Here is a 13,879-nt window from a genome sequence, read left to right on the forward strand (position 1 = left end):
TCCAGGCCGGGTCTACGGGAGGGGTCGCGGCAGGGCGGGGGGCTGCGCCTCGGAGGGACTGGGCCTGCCTGAGAGCCCTGGCGTGGCCTGTGTGTGGAATGAAAGGGAAGAAAAACGGGATAACAGGCGGCCTCGAGTTCCCCAGGGAAATTAGATGCTGGCTCTGCTGTGTGACAGAGGGAAAAGCATTGTTTTGCTTTCGGCTCCAGCTTTTCTTTTTCTTTTTTTTTTTTTTTAACAGTGTAAAATTGGGCACGTCTTGGTATTTTGCCGTCTAATCAAGAAAAACAGCTTGCATATGAAATACTAAAATAAAATAAAGGCCAGGTTATTTTTCTTTCTTTGCTTATGCTCTCAGTAACTTAAAGAGGAGGTGGAATCTACATTTTGTTCTCATTATTGCCAAAAACATTTCACCTTTCAGCCTGATACCTGAAATAGGCGGTAAAGGTCAAGTTTCTTGATTAGGAAAAAGGTCTGTGTGACATTAGCAAAACATGAAGGAACACTGTGCTCGACAGCCCTGGTGGCCCTGGGATGAAGACTCATCTGTTCCTCTACAATGGTGAGGGGGTTTGTTTGTTTGTTTGTTTGTTTCTTTTCTTTCTTTCTTTCAACTATCTCTGTGTTTTCATTGTATTTCCATATGTAGAACATTTTGTCTTAAACTAGTTATAACATATATATATGTATGTTTGGGACATATACATATGTGATGTTTATATATGTACATAAATAAATTTTATATATATGTATGTGATGTTTGTCTTCCAGTTTGGTACTTTATAAAACATGGAGATGCACTGGGTTCAGCCAAACGGTATTTCAGGGTATCCTATTGGTAGCACTTATGTTTATGACCATAAATATAAGCCATCAGGGACAGCTCTGAAGATTTTAGGTTGTACACTGCTTAAGATTGTAGTTCGGGTTTTTTTGCTTCTAGGAAAAAGCGTTGTGGGTCTTTGGATGGTTGATTCTGTTGGAAGAAATTACAAGTCATGTTTGGAGGAAAATTAAATCGGGATTCTTGGGAGGCAGTGCTGCTGGTTGGAAGGAGGTAAACAGATTATTTCACAAAACTCACTCTTTTTCAGCTTTACCCTTGTTTGCTTAATCTGCGTTCTCCTCGCTGCATAGATGGAAACTCTTCTGCCTGCAGGCCTCTCCCTGATTAGTCTGGCTTGCAGCTAATACTTCATTTGTGGCTTACAATGTTTGAAATTACATTCTGCAAAAGAAGCATTTCTGACTCTTAAGCCTGTAATGAATGTGGGGCAGTTTTCTCATGTTCCATCTGCAGTGAAGAATCATACGAACCTCAACATCAGTCCTGTGGATTTCTCCACATTTAAACCCAGCTGTCCCTTCTGAACTGAAAGCAAAGGTTAGTTATAGTAGATGTTTACTGTAAGCAGGATGCTATAAGGGGAGCTGAGACTCAGCATCCAGAATTTTATATCCTCAATTGCTGGGGAAGCTGTAGGACTGAAAGCCATTTTTTTCTTTATGCTTCGATTCAGAATAAAGTAGCAAATTTTGTAATGGGTGGAAGGTACTTTGTGTATTGAGAGAAATTATGTGTTTGAGGACTGGAGTACTGTACAGAAAAAGTATTTTATTTAGCCAGGCATGAAATTATTAGAGCCCTAGGACCTCCTTTGCCTCCTTTATTGAAAGAGCAGCATGTGCTCGTGGTTACAGCTGATCAGACTGTAGGTGCCTCATCCCTTAGTGATAAACACTGGGGAGATGGTACCCATTTGATTAATAGAGTCTTCCAGTCAACACAGTGAAGCAATAACATATCACAAGTGTGGTAAGTGCCTAACTCGATTTATCTTTACCTGGTGTAAATGAAATCTGCTCTAAGTGGGTTACTTTAAGCCTAGAAGAGTAGCTACTGCTTTGATGGGTAAACTTGCATGAAAGCACACCTGAAAGTCATGCCATGAAAGACTTTAGCCTTGTAGGCACAGATAATGCAGAACCTGATGGCAGTGCTGACATCTTGTAAGACTGGGCTGAAAGAGGTCTTCTGTGTCAGTGAGTCCACAACTTCATCATAATTACTGCCCTTTTCATACTCAGATGGGCAGTGTGAGAGTGGTTTTCAACTGGAGATACTGTTTTTTCTGTTTTAGCATTGGAGGCAAGAGTGGCAAGAATAGTGTTTGTAGTGGTTTGACCCTGGCTGGAGGCTAGGTGCCAGCCAAAGGTGTTCTATTGCTCCCCTGTTGTAGATGGTCAGGAGAGAGGAAATACATCAGAAGGCTCATGGCTTGAGATAAGGACAGAGAGATCACTCAGCAGTTACTGTCATGGGAACACCAGACATGACTTGCGGAAATTGGTTTAATTTAATTACCAATCAAATCAGAGAAGAGTCAATGAGAAATAAAACCAGATCTTAAAAAAATCCTCAAACACCTCACCCTTCCACTCTTCCTAGGCTTAACTTTATTCCCAATTTCTCCACATCCTCCTGCTGAGCAGCACAGAGGGACGGGGAATGGGGGCTGCAGTCAGTTCAACATCTTTCTTTCTTGGGGGAGGACTTCTCATCCTTGCATTCCTCCAGCATGGGGGGAACAGACTGCCCCGATGTGGTCCTTTCCACAAGGTGCAGTCCTTGAGAAGTAGGCTGCTTGTGTTGGGTTTGCCTGGCTAAATTTCCACGGCAGAGGGGGCTGTAGGAGTGACTTCTGCAAGAAGCTGCTAGAAGCTTCCCGAGTCTGATAGAGTCAATGCCAGTGGGCTCCAAAGAGGTACCCACCACTGGCCAAAGGTGAGCCTATCAGCAAAATGATAGGAGAGGAATGGCTCTGTGAAAACATATTTAAGAAATGGGGAAAAGAACTGCGTCACACAATGACTGGCACAGAGATGGAGGAGTGAGAATATGTGAAGACACTAGGGTCGGTGAAGGCGGGGGGAAGGATGTGCTCCAGGCGCTGGAGTGGAAAATTCCCTGGGTTGTGGTGAGGACCATGGTGAAGCAGAGTGTCCCCCTGCAGCCCATGGAGGTGACAAGGTGTAGATGTCCACTGTGGGGTGGAGGACCCACTGCTGGAGCGGGTGGATGCCTGAAGGGGGCTGTGGCCCTTGGGAAGCCTGCGCTGGAGGAAATTGCTGCCAGAGCCTGTAGCCCGTGGAAGAGAGGAATGCCCACGCTGGAGCAGGCTGGCTGACAGGACTTTTGTGACGCCGTAGGGGACTCGGGCTGGAGCCGTTTCCCCTCAAAGACTGCACCTCAGACTCACAAGTGGCGGATTGCCCCTTGTGAGATGCCTTGTTTTGGGCAGTTTGTGATTAATTGCCCTTCGTGGGACAACTCGTGTGGAGAAGAGAGTGTAAAGATTGTCTCCGGTGAGAGGGACCCCACAATGGCCCTCAGGAAGTGTGAAGAGTCCTCCGGAGTGAAGAAGAAGCGGTGGAGTCAACATCAGATGAACTGACCATAAGCCCCATTCCCTGCTCCCCTGCGCTGCTCGGGGGGGAGGAGGCGGAGAAGCTGTGGTTGATGTTGAGCCCGGGAAGACAGGAGGGATGGGGGAAGGTGTTTTTCTTTAAAGATCTGTTTTGTTGGTGTTTTTTTTCCTCACTATTCTTCTCTGATTTGTTCTTTTCAGAAATCTAACTAATTTTCTCTAAATCAAGTCTGTTTTTATCCAGGATGGTAAATGAAAGTGATCTCCCTGTCCTTATCTCAAACCTTGAGCCCTTCGATATATTTTCTCCCCTTGTCTAGTGGAGAAGGGGGGATGAGAGAGCAACTGTGGGCACCTGGCTGCCCGCCACGTCAGCCCATGACACTTCTCCAGTGTGGGGTCCCCTTTGGGATAACAAGTCTTGTCAGCAAACCTGCTGTATTTTAAGCTCTGTGTGTCCTGTCGGGAGCCTTCTCCAGTGTGGGCTTCCCATGGGTTCACAGCCCCTTTCCGGCATCCACCTGCTCCAGCGTGGAGTCCTCCACGAGCTGCAGCTGGACATCTACACCCCCATCAGTGTCCGTGGGCTGCAGGACAGCCTGTCTTAACCATAGTCTTCGCCACGAGCTGCAGATAGAAATTGCTGCTTCAGCTTCTGGAGCATATCCTCCCCTTCCTTATTCACTGACCATAGCGTTTGCAGTTTTTTCTCTCACATATTCTCACTCCTCTCTTTGCATGCAGTTGTGCCGTAAGTTTTCTTCCCTGCTTCTTAAATATGTTGTCATACAGGCATGACCACTGTTGCTCATGGCCTTAGCCTTGACCAGCAGCAGGTCTGTTTTGGAGCTGACTGGCATTGGCTTTATTGGACGTGGGCAGACCTTCTTGCAACTTGTTACAGAAGGCACCCCTATCAAAACCTGGCTGTGCAAATCCAATACAGTGTTATTCATTTCAGCTCTTTGAGGATGAGGAACTATAGAGGAAGTCAGGTGTTGGAGTGTCCAAACTGGGGAAAGAGCCAGAAGACAATGTGGGACTTTGTTGCCGATAATCAGCAGTCTCCATTTGCAGTGCTGGCCTCTCTGAATGTTAATAAAGTTCTGTTCCTTGCTCAGCCACATCATTTACAGCTAATGTTTCAGTGAGGGGTTGTCGAGGAGAGCCAAGTGTAGGGGATGGTGACACACCAGGGGAGGAAACCTCCTGCAAATGGTCTTCTTTACTTTGGATGGCTTCCAGCTGTCACTGCTTTTGTCTCCTATATTGTCTTCAGAGGATGCCTACCTTCTGCTCTGCAGGGGGAGAATTAGAGAGGAAGAGATAAAATAGCCCAATACTGTCAGAATAAGTGTGTTCCTTTTTTGAACTCAATGTTTGAAAACAGTAGCGGGCTTCTTAGACTGCTTATTGAGATTCCTGGTGGGAATAAGATCTCGAAGAAGGCTGGTCTGCATATAAGTGTTGGTAAAACTTCTTTCACCTAGTTGTAGCTCAAAAAGTAGCTGATGGTAAGTGTTTTATTTTATGACATTTTTATTAGGTCTTTATCCTGGATTGGGAAGCATGCTGTCCTCTGTGATTATTTTCCCATGATTCCATTTTTAACACAATGCATGTTCTCCTGGGCAGCTGTTGGGTTTTGAAGGTATGGTTCTCTTTGGATTGAGATATTAATTTGGATTCATTTTCTGCCTGGAGCCCAACTTTTGTGCATCCAGAGTTAGTTTAAGCACCTGGCAATAGGCTCTCCAGCTCTTACTTCTGTTCATCATGTGCTCCCTACCTGTGCACTTCAGTCAGATTTACCACAGCTGAGAGCCTCAGTTCTAGCGCAGAATACTTTAAAAAACCAAACAGCTAGAGGTTGGAAGTACCTTCTCATATGTTAATCTTGCAATGTGTGTGATTTTTCTCTTGTAAGAGACTGATTGCTTCTGCTTGGTTAACAGTATTAACTACCTGTAGTACAACCCACTGCATACTTAAAATATCCTGAAATAATTAACTTTGGTTTAAACTGTCAAGTTCTAAACTTGTGTGTTTGAGTGTAAACTTCTTGATGATAAACTACTTGTTTTTTCAGCTAAGTGTAGTTTGTTCCTTTAACTTTCACCAGAGGACAGAAGTACTACAGTAAAATAATCCCGACACAACCACTGAGAGAACAAAACTTAAAACATTTAGGGTGGATGTTCCTGGTGCTTTTGTGTGATGTTTCTTGGAGGTTTTTTTGGGTGGAAAAGTGAACTAAAAGTTGGAGAGACTGATTGTGTTGCTGAAGAACAACAAAATGGAACTGTGGTGCTACTGGCAACCTGGCCCCAATAGTGGTCTACTGCTCTGCCTAATAATTGCTTTAAAACAAAGTATAGTTTATCTGTGTCTGGCTCTTCAGGCATCTGTCCAGTCTGAGTTTTACCTGTGAAGTTAAAAAACATTTTTATATTTTCCTGTTTGAGCTTCATGAAGTAGACTTAAAAATTGAAAGTTTATTGTCTATTTCTGAAGGACCTCTCTGTGAAGACTAGCGTATCTCTTAGAAGTTAGGCCATCTGTGGAGTGCTCGTGATCATGGACGTTTGATGATGTTGCAGTTTGCAAGTAATGTTTTTTTTATTTGTAAGTCTAAATAGAGAGTACTGGTCTAGCTCTAGCTGAGATTTTAATTAAAAAATAATAAGAGCCTTTCTGAAACATGATGTGTTTGATGCAGAAGGGGCAGGAATCTTCTATTTATCCACAGGACATGCATACTCTTGGCAAAACTGACTTACTTTTCTTACCTTGACCCCTCATTTCTGTGATGTGTCTTGACATTCCTCTGGCAGTACTCCTCTTAAAGGCAAGAAGATAGTTTAATGATAGGAAAGTAGTTTAGTTTTCATGTCAGCTCAGTACTAGGCTCCTTTGAAGGGGCCAGTATTTAGAAAGTGGGTTCTTCCTTCTCACCCCTCTGTTATCCACAAGAGAAATGATTCTGCCTTGAAACCCTTCATAGTGTAGCTATGTCCAGTTTGCCATATGGTACTACAAGATTATACATCTGCTCTCCTAGCTGTCTTCTATTCTGCATTTTTTATTTTTTTCCATAGCTTTTGTTTCATGAAGCGGTTGTTGCACAGGGGCTTAAGTTCAAAGCCAAGTGAGAACATTGGTTGTCCTCCTTGCAGTTTAATGCAGTCTCAACTCTGCTTGTCTGTGGAAACTGATTTCCAGCAGTAGACAGGTGATGTGGCCACCATTGTTTCCTCCTGGCTGAAACTCCTTTTTAATTTTTTTTTTTAAAAAAGTATTTCCACATCTCATTCATGATCATTCGGACTATGAACTCCCCTTGGATTATTGTTCTTCATTTGTACAGTGAGGACCTAGTGTGATGGCTTTTAGATGCTGTCTCTGTAAAAGCTCAATAATATTCAGAAGTGGATTAGGTTCACCATCTCACTTTATGTAGGCTACTGAGCAATATGTAGGTAAAGTTGATAGTTACCGATTTAAAATAGGTTTCAACATGTAATCTGAGGTTTGCTAGCTTTGATGTGAAAATTGCTTCATTTTGATCACTCCAGAAGCTTTTGGTTTTTCCCCCCACTAGCTCCATCTACTGTGCCTGAAGATACATGAGGAATTTTCAGTGTGGGTTTTCATGAGTCCACATTAGCCAGAAATTTCCAATTGATTCAATATTCGTCAAATCAGGGGATAGCGCTCTCAAAATAGCAAAGGCAAACAAAATGAGAGTTGGTTTCTGGATCGTTTAAAAACAAGCCGGTTAAAGAATTCAGTATAGGTAGTTGTACCTTTTTGATGTCATTGTTTAAAACTGTTTTAATGTATACCTTCTTAATTTGAAGGAGTATAAAACTTATGTTTATAGCTGATTATTTTGCTCAACTAAGAGTAACAGTTTAGGTTTTGGTTGTTGTTTTCATATTATTTAGAAGGCAGCTTGCTCTCTTGTGCTGGTTAGTGGTTTAATTGCAATTTTTTTTGAAGGTGACAGGTTGTATTTGATGTGTTCATGGAGGTGGTGTCCATCAGTAGGTATGGCTATGATAAAGCCTTTGAGAAAGAAAGTGTCTTAACTTACCAATTTCCCTGGAAGAGTTTCCTAGTTCTTGTCAAGGATTGCTGCTACACTTGTTCCTCTGCTTTTCCCTTGAGAACTGGCTAGTGGCTTTTATGTCTTCCACTTGTTACCCAGCTCAAGCGAATGAGACTACAGCTCCCTCCTGCCACTGCAATGATGCAGTTGGGCTTCCTGCATTTAGGGAAATTGCAGGAGTCGGCACGTAGGAGTGTGAGGGTTGATCTTCACGCTGAGAAGGCTGCGTTCCTGTCCAAGGTGTTCCCCCTGGCTTCTGCTGGCAGTGGGGGGATTAGAGGAAAGAACCCCTGGTCTGGTACAAGGAGCTGTTCAGGCTTCTTACAAATACTCTGGTATGCTGAGTGAGAGCACTCAAGCCTTTTCCAGGTTCAGCACTGGTTCAGATTGGCACCTAGATGACGTGGTGGTAGGTATTGTGTAAATTGACTGAGAGAAGGAAATATGGCGTGTTAGCCCTTTTGTGGAGGTGTTAATTTTTATGCAAAAATACAAAATTTATGTTCTGTGTTGAAAACAGAGGACAAATTATAGAATTGATGTTATCTAATCAACTGGTTTTGAAGGGTACCATCTACATTTGCAAATGGAGTCTGGTTTTTTTTTTTATTTTTAATCCACTCCCTTGGAAATGTTTAGAAGCTGTAAAACAGCAGGAAGCCAAGTCACTAAAAGCATCCAGAGGAATTTCATTTTATTTTCATAAACTAATCTACCCACTCGCATCTATCTGTGTAAACTAATTACTTTTTTAATTAGGTAGCCTTTTTGATTGCTTATGGAGAGCTGTGGTGAAATTTACCACTAATTATACTGGGGCAGGAGGAGGCCTCTGGATTGTTAGGAAGGATGAGAAAATTTTATTTCCTTTTGTTGAAACGGGGAGCAAGGAGTAATTGATACATAAATAATGTGCTTATTTTTCCAATTTCAACCTATTCAGCTTCTGTTAACCTTACTAATTGAGGCTCTTTCTATGGGTCATTGGGTTTCCTTCCATCTAATGTAACATCTACAGGAACTTCAGAACAATAAGGAACCAAACTGTTGTAAAGCTGAAGTTTTCCTTTTTCCTGTTAAAGGCAATGTTTATGCTGAGTGGTTCTAGATTTTGGACTTGGTGCATTCCAGTGACATTTCCCCCAAAAGCTGGATCCTAGGGTATGCTAGCAAGTAATCTGCAGAATTCAAGTGCTGTTTTCTTTTTTCCACTGTGGTTGAATATATATTTGGAAAACTGGAGGGAAGTGGCAGTTCCATATCTCTTCTGCCATCTCCTCTGAAACTCTAAGCCCGTAATTTGGGTTTATCGCGGGGCTTCTTTTACATGTAGTAACAGAGCGTAGCCAAATGGAAGAGAACCCAGTAAGTGTTTTCCCTTTGTGTTTTCTGTTTGTGTTGTCCTTATAAAGAGTGGATACTCTGAGAGATCTGGATGCTCTGAGAGATCAGGTGGGCGGAGGGCTGTCAAGATGGTCGTAAGCAGCATGTTTTCTTCTCCTTTCCCCGAAGCTTGTAGTCTGTGCTAAGGGTGAGACTTTGAACTGAATTAGCTGTTTCCCTCCCAACTGCTTCCAGCAGGACCCACAGTTCACTTCTGGTGCCTTGCAAGTTCTGTCTTTAAGTTTTCAGCTTCAGTCCAACCTTCTAGCCTCTTGTCTTTGCCTGAATGTATTGCTTGTACACAAAATAAACACTACTGACAAATGAGAATTTCAGGTATTTTTGGCATTGCCTTAGTGTTGAGTGTTCAGAGATGTGACTACAAAGTGGAACGCCAGGCAAAATTAATTCATCTGGACCATAATATATACCTCTCATTCAGGAGGACCATGTTCAGCTTCTTTAGATCCACTGCACTGTAACATGCAGTGCAAGGTCTGAAAGGTCTGGTACATATGGCTGAAATCCTCTGGGGGTGACCTCTTTGCTGTATTCAGAGTAGTTCCCTTCAGCTGTGTTACAAACCTGGATGTTCACGTTTCTGTGTGAGTGAGTGAGCAAAAAGGGGTGAGCGCTGCCAATGGAAGGACGGTTTCTCCATCTACCTTTTGATGCTTTTCCCTAATGTATAAGGTGGGATTAGCTGTCCCTGTGTCATGTGTGACAGAGTTGCCTGGTCAAGAGAGGGCCTCTGCGAATGCATTTCCAACAGCCTTCCTGGACAGTCTGTTCCAGAGCTTCATTTGTCTTAATAATTTTCTGAGGAGGGAGGAACCCTTCCAATTCTTTTCTACATCTTGCTGTAACTGAACCTCACTGCATTTCAACAAGCAGAAGTTTGTTCTTTTCCTCCATAACCTTGTGTATGCTTGAAGACTATTACCATGACCACCCTACCACCCTCATCATTCCCTAGACTAAAATGTCTGGATTTTTTCTGTCTTTCCTAGAGACTATTTTTCAGTCTTCTGAGTAGTTTTCACTGTTTTTCTCTGAATCTTTCCTATTTATTAATTCCTTTAGTTTTAGCTTCTAGCTGCTTCTAGATGAAGCCTTATTAATAGTAAGGAAAGTGTAAGGGCTGTTGCCAATGCCTTGTGAGCTAGACCACTGTTCTGCATAAAATTCACTAAAACCTTTACATCTTGCTCAGAAATCCTGGCTAGTTTTTACCTTTCTTGTGTTTGTGCAGCAGGTAATTTCTGCTACCATGTAACATTTTGCATTTTTCCATATGTAAATGTATTCTTACTGAAATGCAGTTTTCTAAACTTTCTCTGATTTCTCAGAAACACTCTCATTTGTAATCTTGTCCTTCAAGATATTGAAGAGCCTTAGATCACTCATTGAATACTGACACTTCAGAATCACAGAAATCTTTCACCTCTTCAATTTTAGTAGTAAATTCTCGGTAATTACACAGTCTAAGAGGCTCTGCAGGCACCTCTCCTACTAATGTGGTAGTTCTGAGGACTCCAGTCAGGAATTGGTGGCAGGTACCACTCAGTAGTTAAGCATGTTTTCTGATCTGAACCCCCTTCCTTGCTTTATACCAAGGACTTGAATCCTTCCCTTCCCCCTGCCCCTGCTGGGTATTTGGTGGGAAAGGTCTTAGCCTGATCTTAGAAAGCCAATTCAGTCAATGGTAGAGGAGTGTAAGAGATTCAGTCCAGCTCAAAGTTAAAGGCTTTCACCAGAGGTGTGGGAGGTAGGTTACCAAAACACTGTATATTAAGGAAATACAGCAGCTCTGCATGGTGTGTTTTTGTTGCCGTTGTTTTGCTGGGTTTTTTTAAACTGGCAGATTTGGATTCAAGCCACTGCTTTTTAGGCTAAGAAGAAAGGATTTGAAAACAGGTCTTCTAGATGGCAGATAAAGCCTTTCCTTTCCTGCTCTTCACCTTTGTATTTCCTGCTAAACTTGTGCTTAGTTCATTGCCTTTGTGAATGCTGTTCTGAAAGCCAATTTTTCCCTTGCCTGAAAGTCAAAATATGACAAGAGCATGTCACAAGTGTTGGTAGCACGGGATACATTAATGCTGATGCATCTGCAGAATATAAACATTTGTGAAAATCTTCTCTTGGATTTGGTGGCACAGCACTAACTGGCTCTGCGCTGTTTAGCCAGTCAGCAGTTAACAAGGTTTCTGAAAGGGATGTGCTGTACCACCTTTATCCTTTTTGTGGATTTAACCCAAAATATGTACAGTTAGCTCTTCCCTCCTCTTAAAGGATGCTGGAACCTGAAGATGTAGTGTTTGTTTTTTTTTTTGTAGTTAATTATGTGCCTACAGGTTAGACTTAGTTGAATGTTAAGTCTTGGACCTGATACATGCCCTGTTCCTTTTGAAACTGTGTTTTAGTGGATAAATCTCCTTTTAACCTATGCTGTGTGATCTTAGTGAAATTCAGCTAATGCAATTCAATGATCAGTTATTTTTATGGCAAAAAGAGTATGTTGTTCAGTCTCTTCACGTTTATGCTAGTAAGCTATGGCCAGAAATGACCTGTAAGTAGTGATGCTCCTTGTGCAAATGTTTCTGGACCACATTATGCTTTCCCATGCTCTCTGTACCTCTTAAGTCACCCCAAAATTATTATTTAGTATAAATTTCAGTTGTCCTAATTGCGTTGCTGGTTGACCTCTAGCATAATGTGGCCAGTTACAAGAACAGACTTCCATATTTCATGGAAGTAGTACCCATTTGGCTAAATGGGTAAAAGGATGCAGTGGCAGCTCTTTCCTCTGCTTGTGTTTTTTAAGAAGTAACTATGTAGACATTGGACTCTAAGCAGAGGTTCAAGGTTGCAAATCCCAGAGAGAGATGCAGCTTAGTTATTGCAATTAGAATAGGGATGAGGAAGGGATTTCTGGCTTAATGGTATGCTTCCTACAGTTTGTGCTGAAGTGTGGATGTCTCTTGCATCTTCTTTTCAACCACAATCTGTGGTTTTCAGAAGAAAAAATGAAGTTATTTTCCTGGATCTTGCTCTCAGAACATAAACACCATAAAAAACCAACCCCAAAGATGGTGCTAATGAATTGCAAGGTTTGCTTTTCATACAAACTATTTTGAGGGACTTTATTTTGAAATGTGTTCTATTAAAAACATGCCAGAAACACTGCTTTAGAATCATGGTTGCTTTTATGAATATAAGAAACTTACCTTCAAAGAAGCCTTTTGAAAATACCCCTGGGTAAAAAAATGCTTTGTATTAATCAAAACATTTTTAGTACCATAACAAAAGCAACTGGCCTGAAAATTAGCCAGTTGTAAGAAATTATCTGAGTCTTGTGGAAGGTTTTCAAGTGAAGGAAGGAGTTTAAATTAGAGAAGAGAATTTTGACATAGCTTCCAGTTTTGTTTAAACAGCAGAGCTGAGAACCCATATATATATATATATATATTAGTTCCCAGGTGAAGGTATCAAGTTTGTTCTGTAGTTGTATTTCAGATGCAGCATTAATGTTCTGAATCAAAAGGTAAGAAACTGTGCAAGAGTAAATTTAAAAGTAGGTGGTAGTTAACAAATACGTGGTCAGAGCAATGGACAGAGAACAGTATCACACTTCCAAATTGTTATCTTCAGTCTACATTTTTCTTCTCGCATCACCTCTCCTGTTTCTTCAGTCAGAATGTAACATGGACTCCTGTTCTACTATGACCTTTCAGTAAACAAACGCTTCTGTCAGCTGGCAAATAACTGAGAAACTTCTTAAACATATTCTGCCAGCAAGAGAGATATAACTGAAAGGGCAGTACCTCTGTCCAGGGTGTAAAAAATGTGTTCATGGTAAGAGTGCAGCATGAAAACCAAGTGACGAAATAATGTGTATCATCATATGAAAAGGTAAATACAGCTTGTCTATCTTAGATAGACTCTGAAAGGCATCAGTAAAGCTAGTGTCAAGGTTCAAAGAAGACAGGTCAAAAATCTTGCCCACGGGATTTTTCTTTTTTTGCGATGGTCTCTTGTATCCAACTAATGCAGACTATGTATCTCCAAAAAGAGTATATAACTTCAAAATTAGAAATAACATGGTATTGCTTGATGTGCTGCTGCCTTTCTGAGTTTGCGATCTGAGAGGATAGTACCAATACTACTGCTTATGCTTTATTTTCTGCATTTTACTTCACATTGAAACTTGGATCAAGTCTCCATGTATGTTTTGTCAGGAAAAAAAATCTTCTTTATGAATAATCTGCATCTGGCCAAGAGCACTGCTGGAAAAATGCAGTCTACCATAATAGGTCACTGGATCAACTGTTCGACTAGCACGAGCAATGCATTATCTGCATGGCTTTGCCAATCCCTCCTTCAGGGGGCAGCCCTATGTTACTGCTGCCTTGTCACAAGTTTTTGGTGTAGCTTTTACGGGTATCATGCTGCTGTCCTCTTATTAGTTAAGACACTTCCAGTGGCATCTGGAGACACGAAGAGAGCAAGTACTTCCAGGTATAAACATACTTAATTTTAATCAGTGAGGCTGGCTATCTTCTATACAACAGAATATGCTCGTTTGAAGAACTTAGGAAGAGAAGAAATGGATAGGGGAGAGCATCCTCCTAGTTTATGATGCAGTCAGAGAGCTAGAAAATAGCTTGGACAGAAGAAACTGTTCTATCCTAGAAACTACTGGACCAAGAAACTTTTCCCTGGACCTTGGTTTATAGGGTAGCTACTGAGTCCCGTGTGCCTTTACATGCCGACTTAAGCCGCATCACAATGCTGCTTTCTTTCAGCCACTATAGGTCACACCTGTTTAGTGTTCGTGCTGACCTATGTCTCTTGTGGTACTCAGCAACTGTACATGATTCTCCTGGGGCTCTGTTTTCCAGAAGTGTGTATTCTTTCTTCTGAAGAAGAGCAATTTTTATTTTAAATTCTGCTT

The sequence above is a fragment of the Apaloderma vittatum genome, unplaced genomic scaffold (genome assembly GCF_000703405.1).
Source record: "Apaloderma vittatum isolate BGI_N311 unplaced genomic scaffold, ASM70340v1 scaffold13785, whole genome shotgun sequence".
Taxonomy (NCBI): domain Eukaryota; kingdom Metazoa; phylum Chordata; class Aves; order Trogoniformes; family Trogonidae; genus Apaloderma; species Apaloderma vittatum.